Raw genomic sequence first — 17452 nt, 5'->3', positions numbered from 1 at the left:
AAAAAAAAAAAAAAAAAAAAAGAAAAAAGAAAGAAAAACCATTTCTATTATATGTTGATTTCAAAGCATTAATCTGATCTCCAGTCAACTTTCTCTTTCTCTCTGTCTTCCTTCCTCCATCCCTGTCCTGCTTTCTTTTCTGTCTCTTGCCTGCCTGCCTGCCTCCCTCCCTCCCCTTTCTCTCTTCTTCCCATACAATTACAATTATATGGTAATTGTATTTCTCATTTTTTGAGGAACTCCCATACCATTTTCCACAATGACTGTACCATTTTACATTCCATCCAACAGTGCACAAGGGTTCCAGTTTTTCCACATTGTCACCAATATTTTTTTTCTGATTTGTCCGTAGTAGTCATTCAATGGGGCGTGCGATCGTGTCTCGAACTTTTGATTGCATTTCCCTAGTGATGAGTGGTGTTGAGCATCTTTTCATGTGCTTGTTGGCCATTTGTGTATCTTCTTTGGAGAACTATCTATTCAGTTCCCTGGCCTGTTTCTTAGTCAAGTTGTTTGTTTTGTTGCTGTTGAATTTTTAGGCGTTATTTGTGTATTCTGAATATGAATCCCTTATCAGAAACATGATTTGCAAATACTTTCTCCTATTCTGTGGGTTGGCATTTTACGTTATTGCTAGTGTCTTTTGATGTGCAAAATTTAAAGTTTTTTTTAAAAATGAAATCCAGTTAACCTGTTTTTTTCCTTTTGTTGCTTATGCCTTTGATGTCATATCCAAGAAATAACTGCCATATCCAAAGTCATGAAGCTTTTGTCCTTTTTTCTTCTAAGAGATTTATAGTTTTAGGTCTTATGCTTAGGTCTTTGTTCCATTTTGAGTTAATTTTTGTATATGGCGTTATGTAAAGTCCAACTTCATTCTTTTGCATATGGACATTTATTTTTTCTGGCACCATTTGTTGAAAATATTGCCCCTTCCTATTGAGTGGTGTTGTCATCCTTGTCAAAAGTCATTTGACCATCTATGCAGGGTTTATTTCTGGGTTTTCTATTATGCTGGTGCATCTCTGTGTCTTTATGCTAGTATCACTAGGTTTTGTTCACTGTAGCTTTGTAGTGAGTTTTGAAGTCAGGAAGTGTAAATCCTTTAGTTTTTTTTTTTTTTTTTTTTTTTCTTCCAATACTGTTTTGGCTATTTAGGGTCCTTTGAGAATCTCTTTGTATCTTAGAATTGATTTTTCTGTTTGTGCAATAATCGTCATTGGGATTTTGGTAGAGATTGCATTGAATCTACAGGTTCCTTTGAGTGGTATTTACAGCTTAACAGTATTACATTTTCTAATTCATGAACATGGTATATGTTTTTATGTATTTATGTCTTCTTTAATTTATTTCAGCAACGTTTTACAGTTTTCATTGTGCAAGTCTCTTAACTCCTTGAGTAATTCCTAAGTAGTTCGCTGTTTTTGATGCCATTATAAATGGAACCATTTTTGTACTTTCATTTTCGGGTTGTTAGTCTATAGAAATGCAGCTTATTTTTATATGTTTACTTTGTATCCTGCTACTTTATTGAATTCATTTATTAGGTTTAACAGTTTTTTGAGTGTGGGATGGGGGATCTTTTGGAGTCTCTCTATATAAGATCAGATCATCTGCAAACATAAATAGTTTTACTTTTCCTTTTCAATTTAAATGGCTTTTATTTCTTTTTCTTGCCCAATTGCTCTGGCTAGAGCTTATTGTACCATGTTGAATAGAAGTGGTGAAAGCAGGCATCCTTGCCTTATTTCTGATCTACGAGGAAAGGCTTTTAGTCTTTCAGCATCATGATGTTGGCTATGGGTTTTTTCATATATGGATTTCATTATATTTAGGTGGTTTTCTTTCTAGTAAGTTCTATATTTTCAACATGAAAGGGCATTGAATTTTGTTAAGTGCTTGTTCTGAATCAACCACATACAGATGATCATGTGGTTTTAGTCTTTTATTCTGTTAACATTATATATTACATCGATTTTTGTATGTTAAACCATCCTTGCATTTCAGGAATAAATCTTACTTGGTTATGGTGTATAATTCTTTTAATATTCCGCTCAACTTAGATGGCTAGTATTTTGTTGAGAATTTTTACATCAGTGTTTATAAGGGATATTGGTGTGTAGTTTTCTTTCTTTTCTGGCTTTGGTATCAGGGTAATACTGGCCTCATAAAATGAATTAAAAAGTGTTTTTTTGGCTGGGTGTGGAGGCTCACGCCTGTAATCCCAGCACTTTGGAAGGCCAAGGGGGGTGGATCACCTCAGGTCAGGAGTTCAAGACCAGCCTGGCCAAAATGGTGATACTCCATCTCTACTAAAATTACAAAAATTATCCAGGCACGGTAGTGTGATCCTGTAGTCCCAGCTACTGAGGCAGGAGAAGGGCTTGAACCTGGGAGGCGGAAGTTGCAGTGAGCCAAGATCATGCCACTGCACTCCAGCCTCGGCAACAGAGCGAGATTCCATCTCAAAAAAAAAAAAAAGTGTTTTATCCTCTTTAGTTTTTTGGAAGAGTTTGAGAAAGACTGGTGTTAAATCTTTAAATGTTTGGTAGAAGGCTGTGCATTTTTTAAAACAGTTTTAAAGAACATATTTAAAGTAATCTGCTGGACTGAGGGAATTGTTACATTTAGGGTAAAGACAAGCTTGAAAAACTGGGGTTTTCTGATTCATTGTTTTATCTCCAAGTGAAGATTCACTTCTCCTCTCCCAAGTCTTTACCACAGGACTGAAGATTGAGTCTGGCCTCTGTGATGTGGCCTGGCCAACCGTCTGCTGCTTTCCCATCCTTTAGGAGTCCTGGGTCATTAGTAAGCATTTTCTCACAGCAAATGATTCAGAATGAAATGTAGCTCCAGATACAAAAATTATTTCTGAAAATAACCTTACTTCTTTAAAACCATTTCTATTATATGTTGATTTAAAAGCATTAATACTGATCTGCAGTCAACTTTTTCTCTCTCCATCTTCCTGCCTCCATCTCTCTCCCCACTTTTTTTCTTTCTCTCTCTTGCCTTCCTGCCTTCCTTCCTGCCTTCCTTCCTGCCTTCCTTCCTTCCTTCCTCCCTCCCTTCCTCCCTCCCTCCCACCCTGCCTGATCCTCCCTCCCCATCTTCCTCCCTCCCTCCCTTCCTCTCTTCTTCCCGTTCTCCCTTCCCTCCTCCCTCCCTCATTCATGGAATACCCAGAACAATACTGTCTAATAGAAATATAAGCCACGTGTGTAGCCATGCTAAAAAAAGAGAAACACATGAAATTAATTTTAATAACACACTTTAACCTAATATATCCAAGATATCATTTCGATATTTAATTAATATGAAAGTTAAGGAGATATTTTACATATTTTTCATAGTCAGTCTGTGAAATCCACTGTGCTTTTTAAACTTGAGGGACATCTCAGTGTGGACTGATCACATTTGAAGGGCCCAAGAGCCGCATGTGTCTAGTGACCATTGTATTAGACAGTGCGGATCTAGTGTATTTGGTACCAAGCACATGAAGTCCAGAAAAGCGTAGCCCTCAACTTTGCTTCATAGACAGGACAGATCAATAAAGGACTAATGGTGGCTGTCAGTACCTCGGAGGAGCTGTGCACAGAGTGTTAGGGAAGCCCAGAGGAGGGGCTCCAAAGTCAGGCCTGTGAGCTGGGGCCTCCCCGCAACTGACTTGGCTCGTCTGCTACCGCTGCATCTCATTTCTTTGAACTAGTCTCTGGTGGAGAGGCAGCTGAGCTGGAGTTTGTCATGGGCCCCAGTCCATCAGACATTAACTTTTTGCCTCATGTGTTAAGAGAGCCACTGGCAAGCTCACATTTTAATTACAGGCTCTGCTCTGGCCACAGGTCTGGGAGCTGGGATTTTGGAATCACGGCCTCACTGCTTTCCGTTCTGGCATGCCTTTCATTCCCACAGACAGGGCGGCTCATCTAGCCTCCTGGAGATTGCTTTCCGGCCAGGTGCACCTCCTTGCTTCTTTGCACTGCAGTGCCCAGAGGAAGGTTTAAAGTATGACTGAGGGAAGGGAAGGAAGAAATCATTTTTATTTTTCTTTGTCTAGACACCTCCCCTCCTCACCTCTGGGAGGCGCCACCAAGAGCTCTGGTTGTTAATGGAAAGGGCATCAGGTGGGCTTCTGTGGACCCACCCTGGCCCCGCCCTGGCCGCTGCACCTGCACTGCTTCTCAGGGACTTGGGTAGCTGATGTGGACGGTGTGGCTCCAGCAGTGGGCAAGCGTGTGCCCCTCCCCAGCTTCCCTGCTTGGGAAGGGTGGTAGAGAGGTGTTTACAGATGTCCAGCTAGGAGCTGCAAGGGGAGAGGAGGAGCTGTTTCCACTCACCCTCCCACCTCCTTTTGGCTTTCTCTTCTGGCATTGCCTGTCGCCAAAACAGGGATGGGAATTTGGCAAAGTGAAAGTATCTCATGGTACCTTCCCACTCCTCAGTCTTACCTCCCTCCTAAGAATTTTTTCTACCCAGGTCACTTAATACTCAAAGACTGCAAATTCTTTTCCTACTGCTGATGTGGAGGAAGCTTGGAAACATGTTTCTTTCCAGGAGATGAGTGATACAGCAGAAAGATGGGTCAGATGAGGCCAAGGGATTGGAGCCAGTCTTACCAAACTTGCGGGCAGCTTGTGACTGCGGGCATGCTGTGTTGATAGACGAGGGGAGGCCTGGGGCTCCATGCTGTCGGGATTCCTTCCTTGATAAACAAAGTCAAGGTGGGTAGGGGGACCTTGTGAGAGGTGTCCAGCCCTTTAGAAGATGCTATTAGTATGTGTTGGCTTGTTCAGTGATCTGCTGATTGATGTTACTGGCCTGGTCCAAGGCTCTGCTTCTGCTTCTGATACCACCTACAGGTATTGATCGACTTACGACCTATGCAACTTACGACCATTCGACTTTACGACCACAATTGCTAGCCACGACTGCTCCGCGTCTGGCAGCGCAAACGTTGCCCAGCTGGGCGTACAACAGTGCGGACCAGCTTCCGGCAGCACTGCCATCTCCGCGTGCACCATTTCAACTGTACATATAGCCTACTCAACTTATGACCAAATCGTGTTACGACCAGTCCACGGTCCCGACCGTGGTCGTAAGTCAAGCAGTAGCTGTACTCTCTTTTAATCGTATTTGAACTCTATACTATTAACATCGATTTCTTTGGGAATTGTATACACTTTCCACCGCAGGGAATCAAATCCAGCATATAAAGATGGCAAGAATCTCAGTAATTACCTGAATTCATGAAGAAGCCAAAGTAAAAATATTTCTTCTCTTGGGAGTAATAAAATAAATGAAATAAAATAGATGAGAGTTGAAAAGCTCTTCTTCTTACCCCACACTCACAACTCTCCTAAAATTCAAAATTCATGTTATGATGCACATTAGCAGGTAGTGTTTTTATGATAAGTGTTAAATTAAGGAGTTAACACTGAGAAATTGAAACTGACTAAGAAAATGGAAAAGGCCATGGTATTCCAATGTCACACACATGCATACTTATTTTGTACTGTAGATAATGAAATAAGATCACTGTTACTGGTGCAGCCTGTGGCCAAATGCATTTTTTTCCTTTTTTTTTTTTTTTTTTTTTTTTTTTTTTTAGACAGCGTCTCTTTCTGTCACCCAGGTTGGAGTGTTGGAGTACAACAGCACGATGATCATGGCTCGCTGTGGCCTTGATCTCCCAGCTGCTCAGGTGATCCTCCCACCGCAGTCCCTTGAGTAGCTGGGACTACAGGCGTGCAGTCCTGTGCCTGGCTAATTTTTTAAATCCGTTTTTTTATAGAGACAGGGTCTCAGCTCAGGCTGGGTCTTATGCATTTTGATACCCCCAAATATTCTCAATTCTTAGTTTCAGTAGATGAGATGGATGATAATTTGAGTTCCTTTAGTAGGTCAGTGGACGAGACCAGAAGCCAGCTGTGATGGTAATGTGGGCTGTGGGCAGGTAGGGACAGTGACAGCAGCAAGACTGTGGGCTCTGGGTTTGAATCCTGGCTCTGCTACTCACCAGCCCTGTGCAAGTGACTCAGCCTCTCTTCACCTCATTTATTTTCTGTAAAATGAGAATTGTAGATTTGTATTTATGGAGATGATAAAAGATGATCTGTCCAAAATACTAAGTCCACAGTACCTGACACGTTCTGAAGAAATATTAATTGCTATTCCTTCTACCTGAGTGCTGAAAATGCTGTTTTCCTGACAATAAATGGCTGCTTTGTTTATTTATGCCCATAGCGAAGCAATACACTGATTGTTTAACGCCCTCTTGGCTCCTTTGAAAATGTTTAAAATTATGTTTACTTTTTCTGTATATCATTGCAGGTTTTGTATGCGTGTGAGAGAGAGTGAGTGTGTTTTGGGACGCCAGTAATTACCCTGTTCAGATGGAGCTGCCCAGTCTTTCCCATGGCAACTGAAAAAATAAAAAATTAAAGCAAAAACTTTGAGGTTACATAATTGCCTTCAGTAGACTAGGAGGAGTGTAAGATCTTGAAGTTTTCTTGTGGGTTTTGGTGTTCTTTGGGCTTAAGGTGTTGGGTAAAGATACAGAGGTCCTACTGAGTAACTGAACAGGATGCTGTTACTTGCTTTGAAGTGAGTAAATTGGTCAAAAGTACAAGTGGGAGGGGAAGTTGAGGTTTAATGAAGGAAGGCCATTATTAGTGTTTCCATGGTTTTAGCAGTTTAAAAGTTGGGAGTTTAAATAAGGTTGTTAGCTGTGGGTAAAACAGCCCACAGACATTCAGACATGGTTGAAGTTTAGTCTTTCAGTCTTCATTATAATCTGAAAGTAGGGGGCCAAGGCTTCTGAATCACACAGCAAAGGGATCGCTTCATAACTTGAGCTATCTGAATGCTAACTATCGCATGCTCACAATGGCATCAGCTTTGCATAGCTTCACCACTCTAATCAAATCCCAATTATCTGAATATTGTTTTTCTTGGGAGGAGAAAGAATATTATGATTTTTGGATTTTTTTTAATCTTCCAAAAAAATTATATTTATCCGCTTAAAACATGGGGGTAACCAAAAGCATTGGTGTCCAAAGAACAGGTGGTGTCTTTCCCTGACATCCATAAAACGATCCCTGTATAATTCTCTTGGTCTCTCTTGTGTAGGGATTAGCATGGAAAGCTTCATTATTTGATTGAAAGGCAGGTTTGACCTTTCCACTGGAGACGTGATGCTCTTAGCTCCAGAACCAAGGTAGATAAGGCTATTCGACCTTCCTTGCCCATCCCCGCTGACTGTGCCAAATGTGTGCTAAGCCTATATTTGTTTTATTTCCAAAAATTGTATTTTTTTTTCCAGAGACCCAATTTTATCATATAATGCCAATGCTGTTATTGATAATAGTCTGGGCATAGGAAGAATATGGAGAGTTTAAATCTGCAAATTATCCCAAAATCTAACATTCAAAAACCTCTTCTGTTCAGCTTTTTCAATGTGAGCAAAGGAAAGGAGAATGAAGATAAGATATTAACTTAACGTGAGTTCAGGTGGCTTAGGGCACTTGGTGTCAGAAACTGTTTGAATGCAGCCTCTTCTAGTTACCAAGTGAGCACTGGGAAATTTTTGTAACTCCCTGAGTTCTCCTTTTATCGTTTGTCGTATGATGAAAGAATACTTCTTTCTTGTGGTTGTTATATTAGATGAGATATGATATATGTGACAATGTGTAAATTTTGGGGCAGTCTCCATGTGGCACTCACTACTTTGTGTCATCTGATAGAGAGGAGGAAGAAGGAAGCATATATAACTAGTATTCTGAGTAAATACTGGTTATTTTACTTCCAAATTGCCAAGAGTAGGCTGTAAACCAGCAATCTCCCTTGTTTAACCTCGGTCAGCTGCAGTTGCCTCAAGGCCCTCAAATTGCGATTGGTAAGACAACAAACAATATATGCAAAATCCATATGGGAATCCTTCTTGCTTAACCTTTTTCATTCATGCTGGTCAATTGAGGTTATTAACCTAACTGGCCTGCAAGGATAGATGAGGGTTTTTTTTAATCCTTTCTGAGAATCCTAAATAACTAGTTTCAATTGTTATAAGTTGTGGGAGCTGGGAATTTTTTTTCTCCCCAGTACTGGATTCTTTTATGATGGCCCACTGGGAAACCAAATTTGGAACTCAAAGGAGAAATGGAACAGTGACAGTTTCCCTTAACCTGAGGCACTCAGGGCTTTGGCAATAGCTCTCCTCCCAGTTTCTGTTCTGTCTAGTTCTACCTGGAGCTTAGATAAAGAAAAGCTCTCTTTCTTTCTTCCTCCTTGCCTTGTTCTAATGTAGCAGGAGTAACTCTTTCCTAAAAGTGTTGCTCTGTTTTTTTTGGCATTTTTTGAAGAGTGAGATTTTTCTTTTACCTTTTTTCTCATTGCGCTGTCAGCTGTTTTTTGTTGAAACCAGTAGTATCGAAGAGCCATCTTTCCTTAGAGTGTGTGCCTATGGTACATTGCATATGGCACGTCTCCCTGCAGAGTACATACTGTCACAGCAAAGAGTGCCCTCATCTCTCCTAGGCCTGTGCTTGACCCAACTCTGAGCATATCCTCTGCAATAGCAGAACCCTTGATCAATTCTGAAAGCAATTTATTTACATCTAGCCATGAGAAAGAAGTGAATTGGTGGTCAGGGTAAAAATTGTAGGCATGGTTTAAAAATTCGTTCTAGTGACATAATGAAAAATTTCATCGGGAGTCAGGACTGGAGATCTAGTGTTGGCTTTGCAACTGAGTAAATGTGCTAAAGTAACTTGGTTTCTATGTCCTTCAGGTTCTTACTTATAAAAGATTTTATAAAGAAGAATTAACATGAAGACCTCCCACGGTGTTGTAATTCTGTGTCTTTAAGTCGCATACCACGGTCCATAGTTTAGTTGTCTGATGAGGGATTATAATATTTGAGTCTTATGTTACCTAAAGAATATCTTATGTTATTCAAGACTGCCCGTTGACATGCTCAATATCCGAAGCACATAGTTTTTCAAGACTCTGACTATTCTCCCCCGTCTGTGAAGGAGAGGGCCAGTTTCCTCATAAAAGCAACTGAAAAAACTGAGGTAAAGACACGTTTTTTTGGGGGGAAGGAGTGTTGTTCTGTTGCCCAGGTTGGAGTGCAGTGGTGTCACCTCAGCTCAGTGCAGCCTCTGCCTCCCACATTCAAGCAATTCTCTCTCTGCCTCAGCCTCCCAAGTAGCTGGGATCACAGGCAACCACCACCATGCCTGGCTAATTTTTATAATTTTAGTAGAAATGGGTTTTCACCATGTTGGCCAGGCTGGTCTCAAACTCCTGACCTCAGATGATCTGCCCGCATTGGCCTCCCAAAGTGCTGGGATCACAGGTGTGAGCCACCATGCCTGTTGAAGACTTGTCTTTTTATCATATCTTTTTATCATGTCTTTTATCTGATCTTTGAAAAGGAGACTATATAACAAAAATCTAAGCTGAGTTCAAGAATAGATGTTGCGTTTGGACTCACTTCTTTTGAAAGCTTTAAGAATGGGATAATCAGATCAGAATGTATTTAGGTATTCTCTGAAGACAGGATTGTATTTGTCCTTCTAATGTGCATCTCAAACTTAGCAAGTGTTCAGTTGCTTCTCGTTAACATAGGCCTCTGTTGGTAGTTTGTCTATTCTTTTCAGAAGAAATGCAGAGAAAATATCTAGGGGCTTTTGAAAGCCAAGAAAACTATAGTTGGACGTTAGATGTGTTCCCTTAGAAAGATTTACATGGAAACTTGTTTTCCAGAAAGATGAAGAAACAATGAGCCAGACTGTCCTTATTCTTGTTTTAAAATAAATGTATTTGTAGACCTATAATTGGCTCCTGATGAGCAATTCATGAAGCCATTTAAGGCACGAAGCTTTGCGTTGGTATGGAACCAGCTGAATAAAAGTTGTTTATAACCTTGTATACCTTCCAACATAAACACCATTTCTGGAGTTAATCATTTTTGTATTGGTTTATACCGAACTTCGTGTGAGCGCTTTTTCTCTTACGTTTTTTCTGACCTGGATTGCTAGCTAGGCATTGGTATTTTTTGACAGTGGTGTTCTAGGTTATCCATTTACATACCAAATTGGCCTAAGCCAGAATATTATATTTCATACTTGTCAAAGGATAGCACGTATTATTACTGTATCATAACTAGAGCTCACTTTATTTTTTTAAGAACTGCATCAATGGTCCACCTGTGTATAAACAAGTACACCTTTTCAGTGAATGCTTGGATGGGGAACCAAAAATGTTTTCACTCGTCATGTCTTATCCCTCAGTCTTTTCTCCCCCTAGAAATAGTTCATTTCCCTCGAGGATATCTCAGAGTTTAATTATCCATGAATACATTTTTGTTGACTGCACTGAAGAAGATGAGGGGTACCATGCATTTTTTCCTAAGAGTAAAATTGTGACTATCGGTATGATTATATTTTACTTTTTTGGTGCATTTACTGGGTTTCATTAAAACCTGTCTTGGATTTTCACAATACAGGAAAGTGGGGTGTTTTTCTTGTGGCGGATGCTGTCTGCATACAGGAGACTGTCATTATAAATATGACGTATCCCAGAAATTTTGAAAAGTTGGAAAGAGTGACTTGATAACCCTTACGTTGAACAAAGTGTCTGAATCTCTTAATCAAACAGATCACTGTCTGACCAGAAATCCCTGTAAAAGGGAAAAAGCTTTCAGTTCTTCTCCTAAATTGTATCTATCTATACTGATGATATTTCTGTTTCCCTTTGACATGTTATTTTCTTCATAAACAGTTTTAATGGCTCCATACGCCTACAGGCTGTAAAGCAGAGACCCAGCGATGTCATCTCTTCTAGTTGACTCCAATCTGTCTTTTCAGTACTGGCCTCCACGCCTCTCCTTTGTCAGGTGTGTGCTCTGAGGAGAGGCGTTCTGTGTTGGGGAGGGGAGACACTAGGTGTAGAAAATTCTGGGTTCAAATCCCCGTGTTTCATTTATTAGCAGTGTGAATTTGCCAGTCACATCATGCTTCTGAACTGTAGGCTCTGAAACAATAAAATGAGTATAAATAGATTGACTTTTGTTTTTATCTGTGATAACATGTGAGATCTTTTAGGGTCAGAAATTTAGATCTATTTCTTGAACTAATTGTGTTGGCTAATTTGAATTTGCAGTGTGTAAACAGGCTACTGGGAATTCAAGCAATACTCCCTTTCCTTGTCACCTATTTAGATAGTAAATTCTTTTCTTTTTTTTTTTTTTTTGAGACGGAGTTTCGCTCTTGTTACCCAGGCTGGAGTGCAATGGCGCGATCTCGGCTCACCGCAACCTCCGCCTCCCGGGTTCAGGCAATTCTCCTGCCCCAGCCTCCTGAGTCGCTGGGATTACAGGCACACGACACCATGCCCAGCTAATTTTTTGTATTTTTAGTAGAAACGGGGTTTCACCATGTTGACCAGGATGGTCTCGATCTTTTGACCTCGTGATCCTCCCGCCTCGGCCTCCCACAGTGCTGGGATTACAGGCTTGAGCCACCGCGCCCGGCCTTTAGATAGTAAATTCTTTTCCTATTATCTATTATCGAAACACTTTGACCACAAGGATTTTTTTTTTTTTTTTTTTTTAGGCAGAATCTTTCTCTTTCTCCAGGCTGGAGTGCGGTGGTGTCATCTCAGCTCACTGCAACCTCTGCCTCCTGGGTTTTAGTGATTTTCGTCCCTCGGCCTCCCTAGTAGCTGGGACCACAGGCATGTGCCACCACACCTGTCCAATTTTTGTATTTTTAGTAGAGATACGGGTTTCCCCATGCTGGCCAGTATGGTCTTGATCTCCTGACCTCGTGATCTGCCCACCTTGGCCTCCCAAAGGGCTGGGATTATAGGCATGAGCCACAGTGCGCAGCCCACAAGGATACTTTTAATGAAATATTTGGGATATAAACAAACTATTTTCAATTTAACAGATAATACACAAATCTTTTCAAGGTTGGTGTCTGTTCTTTAAGTTTAATAGATTGTTCAGTCAAGAGCAGAGAGAACATAAAATTGGATTATTATTGGATTACTTTTATGTAATAATCTTTGGTCTTATCCTGTATAAATATCTAGGAGGATGTAAAATCCAGTGTTCATAGACATTGCTCACCATCTGTTTCCAAAGCGAAAAATGAGCATTCATAGTGTACCTTTGTTTCCCTTTGCATGCTAAGTCCAAACTCGGGGAAAGAGGTCACTATTGGTTCTCTTTACAGCAAACTGGATCCTAACGTTGCAATTCCATAATCTGTCATCTTTGTATAGTTTTGCAGTAACTGTCCACTCTCACTTGGCCTCTTCACATACTTCTTATGATAGATTTTCTTGTTTTTCCCACATTGAGAACTTATCCATTAGAAATGTTGGAGTGGCTTTTTCAGAAACAAGAAGTTGTTTTCCTTTTTTTAGTATGTTTTCCCCCTTAGACCCGATCTAATGTAAGCAGGAGAGAAAGTAGTGAGAGTCTCTTGGAAAACTGAAGAGAGTCGCAGCAAACTCACAGAGTTACATAGGAATCAGGAGGAATAAAAACGTAAAGGTAGCATGGATGAACTATTAGGCGCTTTCATACATACCATCTCATTTGAGGCTTACCAATAATATGAGGCATGGTGAAGATGATTTATACGGTTTGGCTGTGTCCCCACCCAAATCTCGTCTTGAATTGTAGCTCCCATAATTCCCACGTGTTGTGGGAAGGACCAGTGGCAAACAATTGATTCACGGGGGCGTTTCCTCCATACTGTTCTCCTGGTAGTGGATACGTCTCATGAGATATGATGGTTTTGTAAGGGGGTTCCCCCTTCCCTTGCCTCTCATTCTTTCTTTGCCTGCAGCCATGTAAGACATTCTTTGCTCTTTCGTCATCTTCTGCCATGATTGTGTGGCCTCCTCAGCCATGTGGAACTGTGAGTCCTTTAAACCTCTTTCCTTTGTAAAGTACCCAGTTGTGGGTATGTCTTACTAGCAGTGTGAGAATGGACTAATTGCAATGACTGCGACAATGACTGTTACCACTGGACAGATAAAGAAGCTGGCTCAGAGTGGCAGGTCACCTGGGCCCAAATAATAAGCAGCATAGAGTGTTCCTGGCTTACTCTGTTATATGTGGCTCTAAAATGTTTTCTTATGTGTGCAGTCATATGGGTGTTAGTAAAACCAATACAAGTGTGGTCAATGGAATTATTATTTCTCATGCCTTCTATGATTTCTCGTGTGATTAGAACGTAATGTTCCAGGATCAGGTTTCTTTTTTTTTGTGGGGGACAGAGTTTCGCTCTTGTTACCCAGGCTGGAGTGCAGTGGCGCGATCTCGGCTCACCGCAATCTCCGCCTCCCGGGTTCAGGCAATTCTCCTGCCTCAGCCTCCTGAGTAGCTGGGATTACAGGCACGCGCCACCATGCCCAGCTAATTTTTTGTATTTTTAGTAGAGACGGGGTTTCACCATGTTGACCAGGATGGTCTCGATCTCTTGACCTCGTGATCCACCCGCCTCGGCCTCCCAAGGTGCTGGGACTACAGGCGTGATCCACCCGCCTCGGCCTCCCACAGTGCTGGGATTACAGGCGTGAGCCACCCGCCTCGGCCTCCCACAGTGCTGGGATTACAGGCGTGAGCTACCCGCCTCGGCCTCCCACGGTGCTGGGATTACAGGCGTGAGCCACCGCGCCCGGCCTGATCAGGTTTCTTATACTTCCTTCTGTGACATGTTTCCCAAATGGCAGTGACTTTATGGCAGAAATTGGCTCAGGAGAAGTTTTTTCTCATCTTCTGGTATGTCCTACTAATGTAATAACTTAAAGGACAAGGATATATGAAAGTGATTCTATAATATTACCTCTAACCATTATTCATTTCTTTTTCGTTTGTTTTTGTTTTGAGACAGAGTCTCGCTCTTGTCACCCAGACTGGAGTGCAGTAGCGCAATCTCGGCTCACTGTAACCTCCGCCTCCTGGGTTCAAGTGATTCTCCTGCTTTAGCCTCCCAAGTAGCCGGGATTACAGACGTGCACCACCACGCCTGGCTAATTTTTGTATTTTTAGTAGAGATGGTGTTTCACCATGTTGGCCAGGCTGATCTCGAACTCCTGACCTCAGATGATTCCCCTGCCTTGACCTCCCAAAATGCTGGGATTACAGGTGTGAGCCACCATGCCCCGCCACCATTAAATTCTTAATGCATGCCACATATGCTTCTTTGTGCTTACCTGCATTAACTTTTTCACTCTGCATAATACCTTTGTGAGGAATGCATCACTTTTTTAAAATTTAAAAATGAAGAGGTTAAGGCAGAAGAAGATTCATAACTTGTCAAGGTCCCAAAGCTAGTGTGGGTTCAAATCCAGGCCCTCTGGCTCCACAGCCATTCTACAGTGCTGCTTTGGAGACACTCTGCAGTGCTACCAGCTACAGTCAGTAACTAACCACTTAATAACCAGTACTAACCAGTTACAGTTAGTAAGTAACCTGTTACCAGTACTAACCAGTTACAGTAATTAATTAGATCAGAAAATACATTAATCTTGGCATATAATAAAAACCTACGGTAAATAACCAGTTATTCACCAATACTAACTAGTTAGTAACTAACCAGTACTAACCACTTAGTAAGTAACCAGTTACTAACCAGTACTAACCAGTTACAGTTAGTAACTGGTAGCTCCCTAAGAACCTTGACCTTGGCTTTTAGTTGACTGACTTCCAAGCCTCTCGTATGTTCTCATTAATTATAAGTAGTCCACAATTTTCAGGACTGTAGTAAAGTACAACTCCAGGCATAGCAAGAGAGTAGATTTTAGTTATTTGGAACAGTTGGGAACAGCTCTCTGTGTACCTTTCCAGGAATTTAATGTTTTAGCTGGGCATAGGGACCCTAACTGTTTGCAGAAAGTGGGAGATTTTGTGTCTATATACATAGGTGTCCTTGTGTCGTCTTTGTCTTTGGAGCACTCAGGATGGAAAAACAAATCTTGGGAAAGACGAAAGAGTAGAACTGAAGGAAATACCACGTAAGTCACAAAGGACCAGAGTTTCATGGCTATAATTTATAGTGTTCACTGTCCTTGTGAAAATTACATGGGATAGTTTATCTTTTTGTATTTGGGAAGATACATTTTTTTATATTTAAAAATACCTTGTCTTTAGATTTCTTTTAAGTGTAGTGATTGGAGGGCTGAGATGTACAAATGATTATTTTCATTCTGGTCTTTTTCTTTTTGTGTTTGGGATAACTTAAATGCTTCTTTCTTCACTCACATGTTTAGTCTACAGATATTTATTGAACACCTAGTATATGCCAGACCCGCTGCTAGACCCTGAGGATAAAAGATAGATAAGATGCTGAATCTGTCCTTGGATTCTGGCATTTGGATTCTGGTGGTAGAAACGGACTTGTACCCAGCCGGTCCCTTTGGTTTGAGAAGTGCTGCGCTACCAGAATTACAGAAGTTCTATAAGGCCACAGAGGAGGGAAGGAGTAATTCCTCCTGTGGTTACGAACAGAAATTCGGCCAAGTGGGCCAGAAAGACCCAGGAGACAAGGTGCTCAGATGCCTAGAATATGAAAAGGCCAGAGTAAGTATCATTGTCTCACAGCTGGGAACACTGATCACTGTAACCAGCTTGGCTTACCTGAGAAGGAAATGCCACCACCTCTGAGGGTTCCCCCCGTCAGTCTTCGTTTATTACCATGTGAAATTAGAGGATGACATCAGTGGCGGTGGCTGCTGCTCCATTTTCTTCTCCCTTTTCCTGGTTAGCTTGATAGATTTGTGTTAGATGTAGGCATTTTCCACATGAGGCTTTATTTTTTCAACTTTTATTTTATTTGTATTTTTTTTTCCTTTTTTTTTTTGAGCCGGAGTCTTGCTGTGTCACTCAGGATGGAGTGCAGTGGTGCAATCTTGGCTCACGGCAACCTCTGCCTCCCAGTTGAAGTGATTCTCCTGCCTCAGCCTCCCGAGTAGCTGTGATCGCAGGCACGTGCCACCGTGCCTGGCTAATTTTTGTATTTTTTGTAGAGATGGCGTTTCACCATACTGGCCAGGCTGGTCTTGAACTCCCCATCTCAGGTGATTCGCCTGTCTTGGCCTCCCAAAGTGCTGGGATTACAGGTGTGAACCACTGCACCTGGCCTCAAAAACCTTCATTTTAAATATGGGGGTACATGTGCATATTTGTTGCATGGTAATATTGCGTGATGCTGAGGTTTGTGGTATGGATCTCGTCACCCAGGTAGTGAGCATGTACTCCTGCCCAGTAGGTAGTCTGACGTCCCCTATCCATATCAGGCTTTAACCATTCTGAGAGAATGGGAAAAGAAATGAGCTGCCTACTGTGACCCAAAAGAATGGAAAGTTTTCTGCCATTTGCTTCTATGTCATTTTTGTATTTACTTTTTTCAGGAAATTCTATTTTTCTGCCATTCCACTAGACTATGTATTTTTGATCACTACCTTTGTGCCCAAATCTCTGCTTCTCCCAACTTTTCCATGTGGTGACTTCCTCTGTTTGTTTAAATTTGCTCATTTAGAGTTTTAGGATAGCAAGATGCTCATGTCTAAATAACTTATAAGTCCTGGGAAACTCATAAAAATGGTCTGACGTGATGTTACATAGTTTGTGCCTGTAAGAGACCTTGCAGATGGCTAAGTGAAGAATGAAGATGTTTTGACTTACTGTCTCCTCAATTATGTTATAGAAAATTCAGCATACTTGTCCACAATCATTAGGAAAATGAATGATCTTCCTATTGTAAATTACAAGTGCCACAAACTACAAAAGGACTGTAATTGACAAGTATCAACTGGTAGTGTTTTATTTACATTCTCCAAGGCAACCTGCAGAAATGTAGTGCTCACCATATTTATTCAAAAAAATATGTTTTTAAGTAAACAAAATTTCCTTGACACTGGTTACTATATTTAAGCAACTTAATTCAAACTGCTAACTTTGTTTAGTAAATGATAGATGAAACATGATTTTGTAAGATAAAATAACATGGTGCCAAAACATTATATAAGCATGATGCCAAAAATGCCTGCGCACGCACACACGCACGCGCGCGCGCGTACACACACAAACACACACACACACACACACACCCCTGAATATATTGCTCATAGTGTTTTCTAATTCAAGAAAACAGGAAGATGATTTGGAAGTATTATGATGAACTGTGTATTTATTCCAGGAAAATTTACATGAGGAGAAAATACATTAATCTTGGCATATAATAAAAACCTGCATTTTGTTATATAATTCATTTTGTGATTCACATTTCTATAATTTATTCAATAAACAATAAATTTTGGCTAATGAGTGAATTTAGTTTCATGAGTAAAAAATAGTAGATGAATGATCTGTCATTGTACAAAACTGCTGAATTGTGAATATTGCTTTTGTATGTATTTTCTTCCCATCCTCCTC

General features: G+C 40.9%; 1 long non-coding RNA gene across 2 annotated transcripts in view; it reads left to right on the top strand.

Moving 5' to 3' along the window:
• LOC116529732 overlaps positions 1-17452 on the top strand; it is a 164136-nt gene that overhangs the window by 61090 nt on the left and 85594 nt on the right. The gene's annotated exons all lie outside the window — the stretch shown is intronic.

This window comes from Sapajus apella, unplaced genomic scaffold (genome assembly GCF_009761245.1).
Source record: "Sapajus apella isolate SASKATOON/1434 unplaced genomic scaffold, GSC_monkey_1.0 scaffold63, whole genome shotgun sequence".
NCBI classification, from domain to species: Eukaryota; Metazoa; Chordata; class Mammalia; order Primates; family Cebidae; genus Sapajus; species Sapajus apella.
Note: the sequence above shows the minus strand (reverse complement) of the source record. Positions and strands in the feature narration are given on the sequence as shown.